The sequence below is a fragment of the Coffea arabica genome, chromosome 6e (assembly GCF_036785885.1).
Source record: "Coffea arabica cultivar ET-39 chromosome 6e, Coffea Arabica ET-39 HiFi, whole genome shotgun sequence".
Lineage (NCBI taxonomy): Eukaryota > Viridiplantae > Streptophyta > Magnoliopsida > Gentianales > Rubiaceae > Coffea > Coffea arabica.
Genome location: NC_092321.1, coordinates 58,793,949 through 58,816,671, shown reverse-complemented (window position 1 = coordinate 58,816,671; position 22,723 = coordinate 58,793,949). Strand labels below are relative to the sequence as shown.

The 22,723-nt window shown below is 34.5% G+C and overlaps 1 pseudogene; it reads right to left on the bottom strand.

The window, feature by feature from the left end:
* Positions 1–15,245: 15,245 nt before the first annotated feature.
* Positions 15,246–21,872, bottom strand: LOC113696866 (chromatin assembly factor 1 subunit FAS1-like; annotated as a pseudogene).
* Positions 21,873–22,723: the final 851 nt, after the last annotated feature.

Sequence of the window (22,723 nt, the reverse complement as noted above, 5' to 3'; positions counted from 1 at the left end):
CCACACCTTATAGCCTGACTAGACTGTGTATTGGCCATGCTGTGAATGTGTCCAGTAGAAGCTATCTTCTCTTCCTGTTACACTGATTGATATTCTCAGTATTCTCTCTGCATCTTGTGAGCAAAAAGTTTTAAGAATCAGCACTCTATTCCATCTGTGATTGTTTATCAACTCAGAGACCATCCTTAACTGACATCCCTGTGGCTTGGCTACTGATGGTTTCCTATTTGGACTATCTGGTATCCAGCTATCTTCCCAAAGCCTCGTGCTCTTCCCATTACCAATCTTCCTTGTAGTTTCCTTTTATACTTCCTTCCTCACTGCCGAGATGCTTTGCCACATCCTTCTTCACTCATTATTTGATTTTCGTATTGCAAAAGACGAACACAGAAATTTCACACAATAATTAACTAAACAAGTTTGTGATCTTATTTCAGTTGACATGAACGGTATATGATTTGTAATATGTTTTGGTGGTAGAAAGAATTTTAGGAGAGCAAAGTACAATATCAAATAAAGTAAACTAGTATATAAGATAGGAATTATTCTTTTCTGCATTGACACGTACCGTGTTATACACTTTAATGATTGGATATATGTCCTCCCTCAACTACCACAATAAAGATTTCTAGTTAAGTTTAATTCTTGAGTGAATCTAAACAATCATCATTAAGAAAAGAATACACTTGTTTCTTTTCTTCTTCTTTTTTTCAGGTTCTACTTCCTTCTGTCACAAATCCTCTTATCCCAAATGGGAAATTTCTCAACAAAATTCAGTAGTATGGTCCGACAAAATTTTGCTCAACTGTTCTTTAGAGTACTAGCCTTCGTTTCATATAGTCAGTTCATGGATCGATGAATTATCCCACCAAAAAAAAATCAAAGCAAAATGAAGAAACCCTCATTCTGATGTCAAATTGCATCCTCTAACTTTGAATTAATCATTAGAAGAGATGAAATTGTGTACAATTGGTAGAGTATTCTATATATCTTACACTAATACACCTATTATATTAATACAGAATAATTGAAACAATCCAAACATCATACATGACTTTTAGCCTTGTAACCTTCGCAGGTTGTGTCTGTTTCTCCAAATTTTTGTAGTTCAACATTCTATCTAACATCTGGTAGGGACAAAAAGTTTTGGTATCATATTGCACTTGTGAATATGAAACCACAAGCACAAGATTTCTTTTCTAATTTTAGATTTTTGGTTCTCTCAATCACAATAAGGCAAAGTTTTCTGAAGTTCTTTATTATGAAAAGGATTTTGGAAGCAACAAAGGAGGAGAAATGGGATCGAAAAGGAGAGAGAGAAGGAACTGATTTTTTTTCCTGTCTAGTATGTGTCACTTTAGTTTTTCGATTCTTTAATTAAACGAGAGTTGCACTTATAGGGTTTTTTTTGTGATAGTTAAGAGAGGATACGTGTCAATGCATTATAGTGTTTAGGAATTAACAGAAGGCCCTTTACCCTACTTCTTTATTGATCAGCAAGAAAGTTTACATAAGCAGTAATTAAGCTGCCTTACAAGCACAAATAGTACTATGGATAAGAAAGAACAAACCATTCACAAATAGGCATACTACTATTTCTCAAAAATAGATTAGGGAAAATCTCATTCAAGGCTTAGTTCCCAATTTTTAGAAGTGTTTGGGACCCTCTTCCAAGATGCAATGTAATTTCTGACCTCTTTGAATACCGCCTTAATCAATTCCTTTCCATAAATGATAGAGGACAGCTCCCAAAGCTAGCTAGTTTTCTTAGTAAATACCCAAAACAACTGTTTAGATAGTATTTGAAATATTATTTAAAATAAGTACTGTAGTACTTGTTATGACATGATATCTGTGAGATAAGAAGATAATTGGAAAAATTAAAAAAAACGGTCGACAAATATGTTTGTGACGTAAGCACGAATATTATTTCAAATAATATGTATCCAATTAATATTGCTTCAAATGATGAGATTGCCAAGCCAAATCCTCCTGCCATCCTTAAACTCCTCTATAACATAGATCATACTTCAACTCTTGACCAAATATAACTAGAACAAGGGCACATGAAGAATAAATGATTCCCAATTCCTCATGCCATCCCAAACTCCTCTATGACATAAAGCGTGCTTGAACCAGAATATAACCAGAATAGACCATCTATATATCAGTCAATTCAGTTTAATATTTCATCCTTTGCGCTCAAGCGATGTATACATAATAACCACACTATTGAAAGCGTGTCTAGGAATACATCCCTCAAATCAAACGAAATGCTACCATGAAACAATCTCAGCAGTTGGCTGCAAAAACTTAATTAATTGCAGATTTAACAGTTAAAAGTTCAATCTTGCAGGCTGACTACCCTCATATGTTTGTTGATTGCTTCCAAATTGCTTCACTATACTTGTACCAAAATCTATCAAGCAGAGGCCCTTGAGATAGCCAATGATCCACCACAGAAAAGCATTTTCACCCGTTTTGACAATCGAAAATAATTTGAGAATGGGCACTACCTCTCAACTACAGCAGCTTTCTCCGTAGCCAAAAGCAGTCACCACTCACAAGGAAGAGGCACACCCCAAAACAGATTGCTGTTGGAAATCAATAGGAAATCATGCAGCTGAAAAGTCTCCTGTTGCAATCTTTATAAAGTTGAGGGAAGGTATACTTCTGCCAGGCCAAAAGAGAATTATAACCACTCCATGCCTATTTCAAATCCATGCTAGCTATTTCTTGTTTTTATTTTCATCTCTTTTGAAGCACTTTTCAATCATGGCGATTTGGAACACGTACGAAATTTCCACTGAAATTTCACATAATTAAAGATCTATAGCTGATATATTATTCAAGTCACCACCGATATGATAGGTAAAATCCCGTAATTGAAGAAAAAAGAAACAAGAGAAAATTAAATGAACACTTGGCAATGAAACAGTAACAACATTTCAGTATCATTTTCCCAGTTACTTTTCCACTTCCAACTTATTAACGGCCATGGCTGGATGGAACATCTTCGACTCAATCTCTAGAGTCATTTCAACCAGATTGCTTGTCAAATTGTCTATTCCAAACTATCAGTCCTCTGCATTTCTTGAACGCCTTGACTCTTGGCAAGAAACTCTTTTAACCGTTTCAGTAACAACAAAGCCAGTACTAGCTGCATCATGTGAAGCAAGCAAGCCCAGAAAAACTTTGCCACTGAGCACGACTTTTCAGCAATGCTAACTAATACTTATTTCAAATAACACTCTACCTGAAAACCAGCACTATTAGTAGACAAACCAGCTGAAAAATAAGGGTCTCAGCAGTAACCATCATTCTGAAGAGGGACTTTGGGCAATGGGGCATGAAAACTTTGTGGCCTCTGAAGTACTTAATAGACCACTACCCAAATTGAAAGCATTGGGCATCAATTCCCAGGCCTCATTTCATATGCAATAAAGTGACACTTTCCAACATACCAATGTGAAAAGTTTTCTCTCAATCACGTTACGTTATGATCGATGTTTTAGAATTTAGACAAACTTGATACACCCCTAATGGTTCCTAACCTTTTGGTGTCATGTATTCATGGTTCCTAACAGTTCGGTGAGCAATTATTTGGATGTTCTCAAAAGCTAAAATTAACGTTTGAAAATTTTGTAACATACAAATGTTGCGGAAGCTCTGCCAAATTAAGGTATAACGAGTAAATTATTGTACCTAAAATTGTAAAATGGTAACTCTCAGGAAATATTTGGCGAGACATACTAGCCTGTTTAAGTACCAATTTCCTAGACAGAATCACCTATATATGCAATTAATTGCACAATAACTCACTACAAATATACCTACAAATATAGCTACTAAATAGACAATAAAATAGAACACCAGAATTTAACGAGATTCGGCTAATTTGTCTACGTCCTCGGACACCACTGACAATTTAATATTTCATTAGAAGAAATATTACAAAGAGAGAGAAGGAAACAAGTTATAATTCTCTTGCTTGGTATATCTTATCCTATCAAAGGATCCTTCTATTTATAGTTTACAAATGAGAGAATTCTTAACAAAACTAACGATGTAGGATGTAGAGTTTGTGCACAATTGTCAACAATTGTAGTTTTGCACAATTGACAATTGTGGCTATTGAGCCAATAAGTCAACAAATACAATTGTAGCTTTGCACAATTGACAATTGTGGCTATTAAGCCAATAAGTCAATAAATCTCCACCTTGGCGAAATCTCTATATCTTCAATGCTTCACTCTTCTCCCAACATTTGGTGGTGTCTTCAAATGCGCTGTCAAGCGCCAATCTTCAAGTTGTGCACAACATTTATCAAATTCAAACAATGTTGGAATTTGATAGTTGTCACAACTTTCGTAAGCATATCAGCAAGATTCTCCTTAGTCTGAATCTTTTGAAGTAGTATTGTATTATCTTTCAAAATCTTTCTCACAAAATGATACCGTACGTCGATATGTTTCGTCCTTGCATGATAGACTTGGTTCTTTGCTAAATGAATAGCACTCTAACTATCAAAATGAATTTTGAGAGACTTCTGTTCGATTCCCAATTCATCAAGCAACCCATGAAACCAAATTGCTTCCTTAACAGCCTCCGTAACTGCCATATACTCCGCCTCTGTAATAGACAAAGCAACCGTTAACTGCAAGGTAGACCTCCAACTGACTGGTGCCTTAGCAACTGTAAATACATACCCAGTCATTGATCGACGTGTATCTTGATCACCTGCATAGTCGGAATCACAATATCCAACTGCGCCTTGACCAATCCTTTCATCCCGTTCAAATATTAATCCAACATCTACGGTGTTCAAAATGTACCGTAAAATCCATTTCACAGCCTGCCAATGCTCCTTATCAGGATCATGCATGTACCTGCTTACAACTCCAACTGACTGTGAAATGTCGGGTCTTATACACACCATAGGATACATTAAGTTACCCACTGCATTTGCATACGGTACCTTTGCTATATATTCTCGTTCTGCATCATTCTTTGGAGATAAAGATGCACTGAGCTTGAAATGAGGAGCAAGTGGAGTACTAACAGGTTTGGTCTTTTCATTTATGCCAAACCTCTTTAATACCTTACTAAGATACTCTTTCTGAGTCAAATAAAGTCTCCCCAATCTTCTATCTCTGCTTATCTCCATGCCGAGAATCTTCTTGGTTTCGTCGAGATCATTCATTTCGAACTTCCGACTCAAATGAGACTTCAAGTTTTCAATCTCACCTTGATCCTTGGAAGCTATCAACATATCATCAACACAAAGAAGAACATATATGTAGGATCTATCTCGTAACTTGCGCAAATATACACATTCATCATATTTGCTTCTTGTGTACTTCTGCCCCATCATAAAATTGTCAAATCGCTTGTATCACTGCCTTGGAGACTGTTTCAATCCATACAACGATATGTCAAGCTTGCACACCATCTTTTCTTTACTAGCAACTCTGAATCCTTCTATCTGAGTCATGTAGATTTTTTCTTCCAAGTCACCATGTAAAAACATAGTTTTTACATCTAATTGGACAAGTTCTAGATCCAATTGTACAACCAAATCCAATAAAATTCTGATGGAGGAATGTTTCATGACTGGAGAAAACATTTCGTTGTAATCAATTCCCTCATTCTGAGCGTAGCCTTTAGCCACCAATCTTACTTTGTAGCGAACACCAAACTTGTCAGGAAATCTTTCTCTCTTTGTATATACCCACTTGCACCTAATTGCCTTCTTTTCCTTTGACAGATTGACAAGTTTTCAAGTTTGATTCTTATAAAGGGACTGCATTTCTTCTTCCATGGCTGTCCTCCATTTTTCTTTCTCTGAACTTTGGACAGCTTCAAGATAAGTGGTAGAAACTTCATCTATTGCAATTGCAGATGCATTAGCCACCATATTAACATATCGAATAAGTACTTTGATATTTCTCTTTGGCTTATTCAATGCAATTGATTCAAGTTGCTGTGAAGACTCTCCAACTGGAACATCTTCTTCAGTTGATTTTTCTTCTACCATAGGAGTTCTTTCATCTGCCCCTATATCCATCGCTAGTCTGATAATGCTTCTTTCAAACTCTACCTGCTTCGGAGTGCTCTCCACCTGTTGTGGAATACCATCATTCTGCTGTACATCTACCTTTGTTAACATGGTAGATTCATCAAAGGTGACATCCATGCTGAAAACTATCTTCTTCGTCTCAGGACACCAAAGGCGATAACCTTTAATGCCTGTCGTGATCCCCATAAAGAGCGTCTTCTTCACCCTTGGATCCAACTTTGAGTCTTTAACATGATAATATGCAGTAGAACCAAACACATGTAAGGAATCATAATTTGTAGTAGGTTTTCCCGACCATTTCTCTAATGGCGTTTTTTCGCCAATAGCAGTTGATGGTAAGCAGTTGACGAGGTGATTTGCATATGCTAAAACTTCAGTCCAAAATTGTCTGCCCAACCCAGCATTGGACAACATACACCAAACTTTCTCCACCAATGTCCGGTTCATACGCTCTGTCACCCCATTCTGCTGTGATGTATCCCTGACTATGAAGTGCCGAACAATGCCTTCATTCTCACAGGCATCCATGAACGGATTACTAGTGTATTCACCTCCGTTGTCTGTTCGAAGGCGTTTGATCTTTCTTTGTGTTTGAGTTTCCACCATCTTTTTTCACTTGATGAAAATTTCCAATACTTCACTTTTTGCCTTCATAGTATACACCCATACTCTTCGAGAGAAGTCATCGACAAAGGTAACAAAATAATTTTTGCCTCCTAGAGAAGTTGTTTTGGAAGGTCCTCACACATCAGAGTGCACATAATCCAAAATACCCTTGGTATCATGAATTGCAGTGCCAAGTTTTACCCTTGCCTGCTTCCCTTTGACACAATACTCGCAAAAATCTAACTTGCAAACACTAGCTCCTTTCAATAGTTCCTGATTCATCAAAAGATTCAAGAATTTTTCTCCAGCATGCCCTAAGCGCATATGCTATAATCTGGTTATTTTCAATTCTCTATTATCACTGGAAGCCACTGCCGCTACTCCAACAACTACATTACCTTGATAGTAATACAAGTTATTATTTTTTCGGATTCCTTTCACCAGCACCAATGCACCTGAAATGATTTTCATCACTCCATTATATACTGACACCTTATAACCCATTGATTCTAGTACTCCCACAGAAATGAGGTTCTTTTTCAATTCTGACACATATCGGACATAAGTTAGAATCCTAATTGATCAATCCTGATTCTTCAGCCGAATTGAACCAATCCCATTTGTTGCTAATGTGGTCTCATCTGCTATGTAGACGACTCCATCTTCTTGTTCCTTGAAATTAAAGAACCATTCCCTATTGGACTTCATATGATGACTACAACCTGAGTCCAATAGCCATGTACTAGAATGACTAGTAGGCATGACAGCTAATGAAAAGTCTGAATCTTGATCAATGCACTCAGTTACATTTGAATCCGCAACAGCTTTTTCTTTGTCAGGTCTACTCTTCAGTTTTGGACAGTCCTTCTTCCAGTGCCCTTTCTCTCTGCAAAAAATACACTCATCTTTACTTAGTCTAGCTCTCGATTTGGATCTATCTCTTGTCCCCTTTCTCTGATTTTGTGAGCATCCTCTAGTTACCAGACCTTCTGTTGCTCCATTTCTGCTATTTTGCTTGTCTTTTCTTCTGAGCTCGTAGCTGTACAGGGCAGAACTAACATCACTGAGGGACACCTCAGCTTTCCCATGGAGTAGAGTTGTTTCAAGATACTCAAACTCCTCAAGAAGAGATCCCAACAACATGAGAGCCAAATCTTCATCTTCAAATGTCACATCTAAATTCATCAGATCAGTGATTAACTGATTGAAATTAGTGATGTGATCACTTAGAGTTGTGCCGGGAATATAAGTGAAGCGAAATAAACGCTTTTTCATATTGAGCCTGTTCTGATAATTTTTCTTCAATAACTTCTCTTCCAATCCAGTCCACAATTTATTTGCAGAAGTTTCTTTTGAGAACACATATTTCTGTTCCCTTAAAAGACACGATCGAATTGTACCACACGCTAAACGATTTAGCGTCCTCCATTCATTCTCTTCAATCTCTTTTGGTTTCTCTTCTTCAATGGCAGTGTCTAGACCTTGATTAAAGAACGCGCCTAAAATCTCACTTTGTCACATAGCGAAATGACCAGTACCATCAAATATCTCCACATTTAATTTTACATTTATCATAGCATTTCTCGCCATAATAGATGACGACGAGCTTGTCGATGCTTGCATTGTAGATGAAAATCTACTTTCGGCCATCTCTACAAATTATATTTAGTAGCTCATAAATGTAGAATAACAATAGCCCAAGAAATCTTTTCTGATGTGGAAGATCAGACTATGCTGCAACCACAGAGCATACTAAGAAATCTTGAACTCTGATACCAATTGTTGCAAAAGTTCTACCAAATTATGGTATAACGAGTAAATTATGGTACTTAAAATTGCAAAATGGTAATTCCCAGAAAATGTTTGGTGAGACACTGGCCTGCTTAAGTACCAATTTCCTAGATAGATTCACCTATATATGCAATTAATTGCACAATAACTCACTACAAATATACCTACAAATATAGTTACTAAATAAACAATAAAATAGAACACCAGAATTTAACGAGATTCGACTAATTTGCTTACGTTCTCGGACACCACTAACAACTTAATATTTCACTAGAAGAAATATTACAAAGAGAGAGAAGGAAGCAAGTTATAATTCTCTTGCTTGGTATATCTTATCCTATCAAAGGATCCTTCTATTTATAGTTTACAAATGAAAGAATTCCTAACAAAACTAACGATGTAGGATATAGAGTTTGTGCGCAATTGTCAACCATTGTAGTTTTGCACAATGGACAATTGTGGCTATTGAGCCAATAAGTCAACAACAAATGACTTTGTTACCATCCAGTTTGGAGGATGAAACCAAACAAAACAAACTTCATTTCTTTGGTTTGGGACTTGTGGCAAAATACCACCAAATAGGCATATGCATTGATCCAGCAACTGAATTTCAAGTTGGAAGAAAGAACTCTGGATGCATTATCCACCTCAAGGTTGGAAGTTGGATACGCGCAAGAACAATGGTAAAGTGGGCAGCTGTTGATACTGGATCTAATAGGTTTAGCTAGCTGCTAATCCCGATCCATGCTTTGATACATTAATCTTTTACAAGTAGATGAACAAGAAAATGGTCAAGTAGATCTCAGAAATTGTCAAAAGTTTCAATGATAATAGAATTGATGTTGTAGAGAAAGTCCCAGAATAGGGGAACATGAGGATTTTTTTTCTACTTCCTTCTCTACCCAAGTTAGAGTATTTGTGTGTGTCCACATTAGTTACTTACCCAAATCTCCTGTAGGAATTTTGGTCCAGTGTTATTGACTAATACGCAAGAGCAAGCTAAAAACAGTGAGAAGGGACTTGTGGCAACTTGAACTGTCTTTGTTTCTCTTAGATTTTCTGTTGCTTTAGATTTTACAAAATCTAGGGAATTAGCAAAAGCTACTCTTTGGGTCGTTATAGATTTTAACTTTTTAGGTCGTTAAAAATAATCTCTATAATCAAGATACAAAAATAATTGAAAACATTACAAAAATTGATTATGCAAAATGAGAATCTATGATCAATTAAAATAATCAACCGAGAACAAGCGTTTAGGCATGCACACCTTCTCTACAGTCTACATTAGTGAAGTTCACCTTTATTGGGATTTTTGTTACAAAGAGGTGCCAAAGTTGCTTTGCTTTTATAGAAATCAGTTGGTACTGCAGCTTGGAAGAAAGAGAGATCAGAAAGAAAGCTGAAACCTGAAGCTGAAAATCTTGTCAATTTTATCAGCTTTAGTTATTGAAGTCAATTGCAATCAAAGTACCATATAAATTGACAAAACCACATTTGGAACAAATATATTTATATCCTAATATCAAAGCAACACAAAAACGAAAATTGTTGGACTTCTTCACACATGATTACCATCAATACCGAGAGTAATTAGAATGACGGAGTAAGGTTAGAGTTCAGCAGGCAGTGGCCGTTTGTTGTGCAACCAGCCTCATCTTGTACATATATACACATCAAAGTTTTCCGCTAAGTGACTAATTTTTTTCTATGACATTACTAATTAAAAGAATTTATGGACACTACCTACTTGGCTGGTTAGATTTAGCTATTTAGTATTCAAGTCTTCTCCCAACTAAGGGTTAATTGCAATTTATCTCCTTAAGATATACTCTGATTCTCACTTTAACTCCTAACCTTTATTTTGCATCACTTAAATCTCGAGAGACAAAAAATACCCCTCTACTCTGTAAGTTTTTTTTTTTCTTTTTTCTTTGTCTCTCCTCTTTCTTTATTCCAAATTACTTTTCTTCTTTCAAATTTTTATTTCTAAAAAAATGATAAAAATTATTGAGGCAGAATTTAAGGTTGGAAATCAAACATACCTGCTAAATTTTGCCTCAATCAAACATACCTGCTATCGGATGCCGACTACCCCAACCTCCATTTTACAAATCAAACCCACTCTTTTGAGGGAAATCCAATCTCAAAAGAGTGGGTTTGATTTGTATGTTAAAATTTATTTTAACAAATTTTCTATTTTTGATAAGATTACGAAAAAACCACAACTTAGGGTGCATTTGTTAAAATTAAAGTTTGAAAATTGAAATCTGAATTCATTGAGTTATTAAATTGTTAAATACTAAATTTTAGTATAGATCGCATTAAAATGATAAATGAATATGTTATTACTTATTTTTTGGAACAAATTTTGCTTCAAAATTCTGTACTATTTAATTATCAAATATTTTATCTTTTATTATTAAACGCATCTATGAACAAGTTAAAATTTAAAATCATCTAAACATGTTAAAACCTGAAATCATATCTGAAATAGTTCTTTATGAGTCTTGGTGTCAATCTTAACTACACCTATGCATTTTTTTTTTTTGCCTTTTTTTTTAAGAAAGTAAAAACTTTATTAATATGAAGAATCCGGATTCAAAGCTGGAATTACAAAATGGTAAAATGCTCAAACTTCACAGACTGAAGGAACACATTTCCCACCCACAATTAAGACAGACATGCCATGCATTGCAGCATTAATATAACAGAAAGAATAGTCAACTGAATTTTAGACAAACTAGTAAATTTTGTATTCATAAGATAAACCAAAATTACAATCCTAATCCAAAAGCAAAACTTATATATATGACCAATGTCGAATATACGATCTGGATTTTAATGTACATACTAAAATATTTCAGGCTGTGGAAAAGGGGTGGGCCGGACGAAACAAACACAGTTGAACATTCATGGGGTGAATTCTTAGTTTATGATGAAAAAAACAAAGAATTCTACAACGAGGGCGTTTCTTGGAGAGGGTTCTACAAATAGGGTGTTCGCATTCCGGGAATGCGAGCTCACTGACCTCGCATTCCCAAAATGCGAGCTCGGTGAGCTCGCATTCGCGGAATGCGAGCTCATTGACCTCGCATTCCCAAAATGCGAGCTCACTGAGCTCGCATTTTAGGAATGCGAGGTCAGTGAGCTCGCATTTAATGTGATCTTCTTTTGTGTAATGTGAGTTGTTTTTACGTGATCTCAGGAAGATTAGAGTGCTCGATTTGATTGAGTCAGAGTTGGTAGAAGATGAAGTGGACTGGATTTCATGTTTTCCACAGAATGGAACTTGTCTCGAGTCTTTGATATTTGACTGTGTGGACTCCCCTATTAATTTTGAGGCATTGGAGAGACTTGTGGTTAAGTCACCGTCTTTGAAGAAGCTTAGATTGAATCGACATGTAACAATTGTGCAGCTCTATCGTTTGATGGTTCGAGCTCCACAGCTCACCCACTTGGGAACTGGTTCATTTGGCCCCGGAGAGATTGTTGCTCAGGGTGAACAGGAGCCAGACTACGTTTCTGCTTTTGCTGCATGCAAATCTCTAGTTTGCCTTTCTGGATTCAGAGAAATCAATGCTCATTATCTGCCTGCAATAGTTCCAGTGTGTGCTAACCTTACCTCTCTGAATCTTAGCTACGCCACAATCAGTACTGAACAACTGAAATCCTTTATCTATCATTGCCATAAGCTCCAGACTTTGTGGGTAAGTAAATGGAATTTCCGTTTGAATGTTGATTCTGTCAATCTTTTGGTTTTCCTTACCCTTGATTTATGCAGGTGCTTGACTCGGTATGCGATGAAGGACTGCAGGCAGTGGCTGCAACATGTAAAGATCTCCATGAGCCAGTGCAGGTGTCATTTGGGAGAGATTAAATTCCCAAAGCTTAAATTTGGGAGAGCTCGCATTCCGCGAATGCGAGCTCAATAAGTTGAGCTCGCATTCCGCGAATGCGAGCTCTATTGCCCTCCAAAAAAAAAATTGCAAAAAATTCTGGTGAGGGAATGCGAGCTCTGGTGAGCTCGCATTCGTGGAATGCGAAGACCCCCCTACGGAATACCTCACCAAAATCACCGCTTTTGTAGAATTTTTTTAAATTTCATCACAAACTTGGAAATTTCTCCTATTTTAATCCCTTTGCATAATTAATGTGGAGTAGTTTAAGAAAAATAGGTAACTACAAAGGCAAGTTCATGCACTCTGGAGGTTCTTTTGCTTGCCTGCCCACACCTCCAGCTGCCTGCCAATAAGAAGATATGGGGTTATATTTGTTTTTTTGTTTTCCAAATTGTTTTTTGCATGACAGAGAGTTTTGATAATAATCAACCTTCATCTGGTTGTGAACAAAAAAAAAAAGTTTGTCCATAGCATTAAGCTTCCATGTCTAATCTGAACTGCAACACAATTCTACAGTTCTTTTAAGCTTCATTCTCTCCTTCCTTAGGATGACTTTGTACCTTTGTTCTGGACTTTAGTCCTTGAACCTCTGGTGGGACATGCGTAATTAATCTGAAGCTTGTTTCTCAGACTGCAATTTGTTGTTTTTGTTGGTCTACTCTTCTGATGCAGGTTAAGAAAGATGTATTGGCGAAGCTTGGTTTAACAATATCACCAGGTAGTTGGTTACTTTATGGTTACTTATTCCTCAATTTGTGAACTCAATTATTCTTTTGCATTTGAGAGCACCAGTAGTCAGCATTGTATTGTTTGGTTGACCGAGATTCTTGATATTTTGCAGAAAAAGGCAGCGGGAGGACAAAAAGCATTGCCACATTTTTTTTTCCAAGAGGTGCCTGCCTCCCTCTGCGAAATCTATTAATCCTTACGAAACCTCCCCTCAAACATCCCAGAAACCTGCATCTTCTACTCAGCAACAGGAGGGTACCGCACAAGAGCATTGAAAAGATGCTTTTCCCTGCTCTACTCCGTTCCTCCCATGAATGTTGGGTGAATTCTCAGTTTATGATGGAAAAAAAAAAGAATTCTACAACGAGGGCGGTTCTTGGGTTTGTTTCCACAAAAGAGGGTCTTCGCATTCTGGAAATGCGAGCTCATTGAGCTCGCATTCTGAAAATGCGAGCTCACTGAGCTCGCATTCCGGGAATGCGAGCTCACATTGAGCTCGCATTCTCGCACTACATACCGCCAAGACCCATTTCGAAAAAAAAAAAAGACAAAAGTGAGTGGGAGAAGCAGAACGCAATATCGAAACATAGCTGCCGAACATCAAAACAAAGATTTCGGAATTGTCGAACAGCAAAACAAAGAAAACAAATAACATGCACTTCATAAAAATAACTTATATAATTTTTTTAAATAACATTGCGTTATGAAATTTCTAAAATTACAGTTGAAATTGTAACAGATATTAATGACTATTAACTATTAGATTCTTATAACTAAAATTCGTCGGTGTCAACAAATAAATACGATTCATTAATAACAAAGGAAAATTAGAATTTGATAAAAAAATTTATTTGATAAAAAAGGAAAAAAAGTTAGTATTTTATTCATAAAATATAGTCAATACCTTACATGTTAACAATTTCATTCTATTTTTTCATTGATATATGAAATAGAAAGAACTATGCATGTGTACTTTTTCCACCATTTAAATGTATTATAATAAAATAACGTATTTTCAACCGTACAATTACCAATTTTTTTTAATATAAAAGAAATATGATTTTTTTTAGAACACATATTTGATGACTTTAGGCACGTGCAAGTTTTAAAATAAAAAAATTTATTCCTCTGCTAATTACAGATTTTAAATAACATTTCTTTAACATTTCTCCGAAATATAAGATTTTGGTAGAGCTTTTAAAATAAGATTTTACTACCGACAGCATTTTAGTAAAGGCAAATTCTACAAAACAAACAACATTTTCTGAAAAAGATACATTTTGGTGGGAGCTCGTAAATTTCATTTTAAATTTTTTTTCTAGCAAGTTTGAATTTAATTTTCTGAAAGTCATACTTATAAATCCGAAATCTAACAAAAAAATTAAATACAATTTTTGGAGGTCAAATTTATCAAATGCGAGCTATTTGAAAAATTTTATTTAGCTCTTACTATTTTCTGGAAAAAATTTAATGAGAGCCCAAAAAAAAAAAAAAAAAAATCAGGGTGAGCTCTATTGAGCTCGCATTCGTGGAATGCGAGCTCAATAAGCAGAGCTCGCATTTTGCGAATGCGAGCTCTGCTGAGCTCGCATTCGCAAAATGCGAAGACCCCCCCTACGGAATACCCAATCAAAATCACCCCTTTTGTAGAATTTTTTTAAAATTCATCACAAAATTAGAAATTTCTCTTAAAATAGATAAATATCTCGGAAGTTAAAAAAGAAACTATTATTATTCAAGATGCCTGTTTATTATTCAGCAAATTTGAAAAGTCACAAGTTTAATGTAACCATAAGATTATGTTACATGCTAAGAGTAAAGCAGCTTTTCAATCTATTGTCATATAGAGCAACAGAAAATCATGGTTACCACTTCAGGTCAATAAACTTTGTGAGATTGAAAGGTCAGGTCTCAAACTAAACAGACAAAATCATCAGAAAGGGAATTTTAACCTCCTAAGCTTGAATGAATAATTGAAAACAACCTGCCACCGGTTGTCAACAAAATCTGATATTTCTCGCACTTTGTTTCTCAATTGAGACTTGGAAATGGTGGGAAACTTCTCATGTAAACATTCCACCACTTTGTTTATGCTATTGGAACATGATTGAATGACAGATACCTGAAAATTCAGTAGAAAATTAGTCTGGCATTGCAAGCTTTATCAACATATTGATTTTCTGAAAGAAAACTCCAATCCACATAATTAGGCCAATCTTTCTCCATTGTAATAGCAAGAGCTCCTTGGTAACTATACTTGAGCAAAGCATTAGAAGCTTTTGAATGAAAACATCAATGCTAAAGGCATACAAAAAACCAATCTGAGCCAATTCAGAGTCCAATATGCTTGGTGGACTTCCCAAAGTTGTGGAGTTGGTTTTTGTACTTGAGGTGCAAGCCCCTTGATCTTCTGTGTCATCACAGATTGAAATCTGTACAGATGGGCCAACTGGGAATGCTCATATACTCAAAGCTTGCAAACACATTTGCTCATGTTTTTCTGCACCAGTGACGTTATCAGCAGAAAGCAAAGGGGCTTTTTGATGCATTATATTCAGAACGACTAAGGGCTGGTTTTTCCGAAGAGCATGCTCTGTTAAATTGTATAGACACTTTTGCTGTCGAAACAGCTGATTTACTGCCTCACTCGGCAGTGCCTCCTTGGAACTGGGTGAACTTCTTGTCTCCTCAACCAAGTGATTAGCCTCCAATTTGTCAACTTCTACTCCCTGCAAGACGGAGTGTCAAAATTCGGACGGAGGAGGAAAACTAATGCATTTCCTAAAAAGAAATAAAGAAAAAAAAAACAAAATCCAACAACAGCTGATAATTCTTTCATCTTGTGACCTTGTTTGACCATGCAAGTTTGGTTCACATCTTTCCGGTTTTATCACACTTAAAACCAGCATTTAGCAGCTCAATACAAGAAGGATGATACATTAACACCACTGCTGGGCATTTCTGTACTGGACAGTTAACAACACAGGAACTCAGGGATACAATAACATATAATATATAACTTGTTTTTTAAAAAAAAAGCCTCATCTCAAAGCTTGAAAAACTCCATTATGAAGATCTACGAAAAGACAGGTAGGTGACTTCCTCATTGCTTATGAGAGAAGGAGAAGGCTAAGTGCTAAATTTTAATAAGATAAGACCTTGAAAGCATACAAATGAAAGCACCAAAATTGAATAATGAAAAAAAAAATGGCAAATAAAAAATAAAAGAACAATGAAACTGAAGAAACAAAAAAAAATTAAAAAATAACTGGAGAATTTAGGGAACGTAGGCAAATCTTATGTTAAAAATTGCTTTGGACAATCATGGTGAAACTCTCTTTACTAAATGTAACAAACGACTTGCATGATATTCTTGGTTCACAAGTCAGTTAAACACGACTTCTTAATTTGTCACACAAACATACTCAATTTCTTTTGTTGAATGCCCAATTAAGGATCATCTCTATTTAGTGATTATCATTCTGGCAATGAATACAACAAAGATACTAGCAACTTTTACGCAAAAGCTCATGGAAATACCTCATCTTCTGAGAGATATCCATCAGGAACAAAGAAGCCATCTTCACTTTCATCATCACCATCACCCCTTGAGCATCCTTCATCCAAACTTTCCTCTTCTCATCCTTTTTCACCCCTGTGCAAACAATTTTGTACAGATAGTTTTCAGGACAATCAAGCAATAATTAAGCTTAAATATGCACCATACCTCTTCCCATTCTTCATCACTATCAATCTCATAATCCAATTCTGGATCCTTTACAAAAGGGTGACGTGCACTTACAACTTGACTGAAAAGAGAGCAATAAATGAAATTAGAGCCACTCTGAACCTAATAATCTCCTGGATGACATTCAGCTATAGCCACAGAACCAAATAACGTAATGGCTACTATTCCGCAATAAACTTACCTTTTCTTCAACCTAAACCTGTAAAAAGCAGGCCTATGACTCTTATCAAATTGCAATGACTGTTTACCTCATACACGTGCTCGGCTGCTTGCAGTTATGCTGTCTGAATTTGCAGTAGACAATCTACTATCAGTACTAGAACCAACCCATCCACCAACAAGGTTCTCAATATTCATCTCTTCCTCACGAGCCAGTCCTTTAGTTAGCTTAAGTTTCTTGACAAGCTCAGTCTTAGGTTTCTGACGAATGCCCCAATGCATGTCTGTTTGAACGAATTGAATTACCTAGGCGGTGCCCAGAATTTAGATGCAGGCTGCAAAATGTAACCAAAACTAGTTATTCTTTTGGAAAAACAATGGTTGCTTCATTCCATGAGCACAAATGAGGAAAAATAGCCTCACTTCGATATATCTTCCACCTTAACTTCAGTGTCCATGGAGAGTACAGAGTCCATTGCCAGAGTAATTGAGTCAGTTTTCTTTTTGTCCATCTTAGGAGATGGATCAGTTGCACTTCTTGGAGGCTAATCATTTTTTGAAAATGGATTTGCACCTCGTTTAAGAAAACGCTCCATGAGTGATGCTTGCTTTTGCAGAGAAAGTTTCTTTTTGTTTTCAGCTTCTTCCTTCTCCTTGCGCCGTTGATCTTTTTCAGCTTCCTCTTGGTGCCTTTTTATCTGTTTCTTCATTTCAGATTCTTTTTTCTCACGACGCTTCTCCTCTTTGTCTGCCTCATCTTGAGACCGCTCTAGCTCTTTTTCCTTTGGAGGATGTAGAGAGTAAGAGACTTGTGGATAACAAGTATCACATACAGAAGATCTCAAGAGTCTCAATTACAGAAGGTTCCATCAAATTCAAAATGAAATATGAATTTTCTCCAGGGAAACATTGCGTAGATACAGCATCACAATTCTAACAAACCCATCAACTGGTATAAAAACTAAACCTGTAACAACAGTTATTGAAAGACAAATACTTCGAAAGCGGGGGCTTACATTTTGCAACTTCTCCTTCAGAAGCTCCTGCTCCATCCTTCTCTTCTCTTCCGCCTCCTGCCATTTGTTTTTCTCCAACTGCTTAATTAACAGCTTTTCTTCTTGTTTTGCTTCCTTTAATGACCTTCAACCGTTACAAGATCACCCCAAGATAAGGGAAAACCATCTCTATAACAATCAATGGTACCTAACTATGGATGCCACATACCCTTCAGCCTCATTTTTCTGCAGCGCATTACCAACCAGAAGACGAATCTTTGCTTCGTTCAATGTTTTAGCTAGCCTTTCTGCAGCTTTCATCAGCTCTTGGTGGTTCTAATGGTTCTTTGATTTTCCAGTGCTGCTATCTGGTAAGAGAATATAAGTACTCTTGTAGATAAATAAATTAGTAAGGGTATTCTTATAAATAGTTTGTTAGTTTTGTACTACTATAAATAATTCGGACAATGCTTCAGTAACGACAGTTATGATAACAAAACAATTTTTTACCAGATATAATAGGTGGTTGCACTTTAACGACCATTTGATTACTTCCTATCCACCTAAATAGGATAACATTTAAAAATAAAAAAGTAAGTTTTCCATCTAAAATAGTAAGTTAACAGTAATAAATTAGGAAATTTATTTGAAATAACGATACGATGTTTTATTAATGATTAATTCTTAGTACCTTAGTTAGTAAGTACTCATAATATACCTGTATAATACATTATTATAGGTATAATTAAAATTTTTTTATTTATATATTTTAAAATACTATGAAAAATAGTTTGACTTTTCAACATAATCTCGTAAATTATGCAATAAAATTTTGTTGTATTATAAGTTTTTAATCATTTTCAATTTTTGAAAATTTTGCAAATTTGGATAACAATAACAACAAATCTTCCTAGTTATATATAGAATATTACTTGTTTATATATCACAATTTTTATAATTTAACACCTATGAATATAATAAGATGATAAAGTTTTAATAAATTTACATCTCGGACACAAGAAATAACAAGAGTTAAAGCCCAAACAACATGAGAAATAATATAATAATAAAAATGACAAAATTAGTATAACAATTAATATAAGAAAATCAGTATGATCTGGACTTTTCTCCTTGGGAGATTGTTCATAAAAATGGGATCCAACAATTATAAATGACAATCACATGCATATATAATCTATTGTATAATTTAAATTAAATTTAGTTCACGTATAAAATGGTCCTAAAATAATTAGTACACTATGATACAATGTTATTTTAACAACAAATTTTTTTTTTTTAGTAAAAGTCTCAAATATCCATGACATACGTATGAGGGATATTTTACCATATTTGTATCTCATATCTAATCATTAAAGTTAATTTGAGGAAAAATATTTATGACAATAGAATTATTTTGAATTTAGTCAACAAGTTGAGATTTTTTAAACAATAAAAGTGAAATATTTTGGGAACTTAGTTGTTTATTTTCCCATAATTAAAAATTGCTATATTTTAGCAACTGTTGCCATTGACTTTTCATCCTGTAGACTAATTTTTATCAATGCAAAATTAGTTTTATTAACAATAATTGAAGTTCCATTGATCCAAGGATTGGCATTCTATTGCTATTATTTTATATATAAATATTTAACCTAAGTAATAAAATAAATAATAGCTATGTAAAAAAAGGAAATTGATGCTCAATTGATTGTGGTGTAAAATATTAGTATACAATTAATTAGAGCTTGAAATGGAATTAAATTTATTTAGTATTTTACTGCTAACAACTTTGACCCCATTTAATGATTAAAGAAAAAAAAAAGAGACATAGAGATTGGGATTGGATCCTTAGTGTAAAAAAGGAAAATTCCTCTAAAGTAATGCTGCGTGAAATTCTGGATGCATATAAAATTAGAAATGTGATAACTTTGCAATTCATTATCATTCATGATGAATTTCTTCGATTCCACATAGAATTGCAATTTTTTTCGTTTAGCACGAAAATATTCTTTTTTTCGTCATATTGATGGCTTTTGCTTTTAAGATTATCTACATGTCGGTGGTTAGTATTATTGACAAAGTTAGAGGTCTAGAAAATGTTACTAATTTTAGGAGAAATTATGCATTGTAAAAATGGTTTAACAATTTTCTGCTAAGCATAACTACTGCATACAAAAGGAAAAGATATTTTATTTTATTTTGCTTTGATTAGAAGAACTTGTACTACTAATAAAGGAAATTTCAATTCAACAATCAACGTGCACATCATTATAGTAATTTTTTAGTCAATTAGACTAATATATGCCATAAAGTAGTCAGATTTAGTCATTTGTGAATTGATAATTTTAACAGTTTACATAACATTCATCTATAAAAAAATTATGATTATTATAAAATGACATGTCATTTTATAATAATTTACATGCCATTTGCCAATAAAAAATGAGTTTGATTATAAAAAAATATGGATACAAATCCATAATGTAAATGATACAACGTACGTTTGAAAGTCACAAAACTTAACATATGGGTAATTTTACTATAATTTTCAAAGATTATGCTACGTTAATACAACTTTAATTTTTATACTTGTGACCTAGAAAATAAATTTATTAAAATTTCACCATTTTATTAAATTCATGGGCATTAATATATGAAAATTGTGATGTATAAGTAAGTGCTATTTTATATACAACTCAAAAGATTTGTTGTTATTATAATACAACTTTAACTTTTATACTTGTGACCCAGTAAATAAATTTATTAAAACTTTACCATTTTATTATATTCATAGGTATTAATATATGGAAATTGTGACTTATAAATAAGTGCAAATCTATATATAACTCGAAAGATTTGTTGTTATTGTCATCCAAACTTTCTAACCTTTCACAAATTCAAAAATAATTCAAAATTTATAATATGACAAATTATTCTTACATATTTTGTAAGGTCATGTGCAAAAAAAATAGTTTTCATAGTATATTTAAAATGCTTAAAACATGTAACATTTATAAATGATACCTACAATTGTGTATCATACATTTACATTACGAGTAATTACTAACTATAATACTAAGTTTCAATCATTAATAAAAAATCTTAACATTATTTCAAATAAACTTCCTAATACTTGTTTCATATAAGTTTTTTAAGTAAAATAGTAAATTTATACCACAAACTAGTAGGTTTTGACCACTAACCAAATTTACTATTCTATCAACAATATTTACTATTAATCTATAAAAACTTACTATTACTTAAACTAAGTTTACTCTCCAAAAAGTAAGTTTCAGATATAGAGTAGTAATTTACCTCAAAAAAAAGTAAGTTCCATATTTATTCCAATTTACTTTTTGAGACATAAAAGTTACTAATTTATCGAGTTAACTTACTATTTTTTATGTAAAACTTACTAACCAAATTTTTAGTTACTATCTTATTCAGGTGACCAGTCCAATAGGTAATCAAATGGTCGTTAAAAGTGTTTTTACTTGTTAAACCTGTAACAACAATTATTGAAAGACAAATACTTCGAAAGCAGGGGCTTACATTTTGCAACTTCTCCTTCTGAAGCTCCTGCTCCATCCTTCTCTTCTCTTCCGCCTCCTGCCATTTGTTTTTCTCCAAATCGAGTTAATTTACTATTTTTTATGTAAAACTTACTAACCAAATTTTTAGTTACTATCTTATTCAGGTGACCAGTCCAATAGGTAATCAAATGGTCGTTAAAAGTGTTTTTACTTGTTAAACCTGTAACAACAGTTATTGAAAGACAAATACTTCGAAAGCAGGGGCTTACATTTTGCAACTTCTCCTTCAGAAGCTCCTGCTCCATCATTCTCTTCTCTTCCGCCTCCTACCATTTGTTTTTCTCCAACTGCTTAATTAACAGCTTTTCTTCTTGTTTTGCTTCCTTTAATGACCTTCAACCGTTACAAGATCACCCCAAGATAAGGGAAAACCATCTCTATAACAATCAATGGTACCTAACTATGGATGCCACATACCCTTCAGCCTCATTTTTCTACAGCGCATTACCAACCAGAAGACGAATCTTTGCTTCGTTCAATGTTTTAGCTAGCCTTTCTGCAGCTTTCATCAGCTCTTGGTGGCTCTAATGGTTCTTTGATTTTCCGGTGCTGCTATCTGTTAAGAGAATATAAGTACTCTTATAGATAAATAAATTAGTAAGGGTATTCTTTTATATAGTTTGTTAGTTTTGTACTACTATAAATAATAATTGGTCACTCATAATACATGGGTTAGACATTTTTCTCCCAAAATACATATTATCATGGTACCAGAGCTAAAGTCCAAGGGTTATGGTTAAATATCTAACAAAAGTCTTGTTCACGCGATGCTGTTCATCGCATTACTGTTCACGCGTATTGGTTTATCACAAATTTTGATTGTTTTTTGTTAGAAGTGCTATTCGTTATGGTTGAAAGTTTATCTAAAGTGTCATGACAACCACTAATGTTATGACAATGGTGACACCTCAAATCACAAATTGGAAGTTGAATGACACTAATTATCAACAATGGTCAAAAGCTATTAAGATTTATCTGACAGGTTTAGGAAAGTAATAACATCTCACAGATGACTCTCCTATGAAGGATAACAAGAGACTAATGTGGATTCAAGAGAATCCCCAAATTCTTGGAGCACTATGAAATTTTATGGAGTCACGAATTGCTTACATGTGTTCTCATTG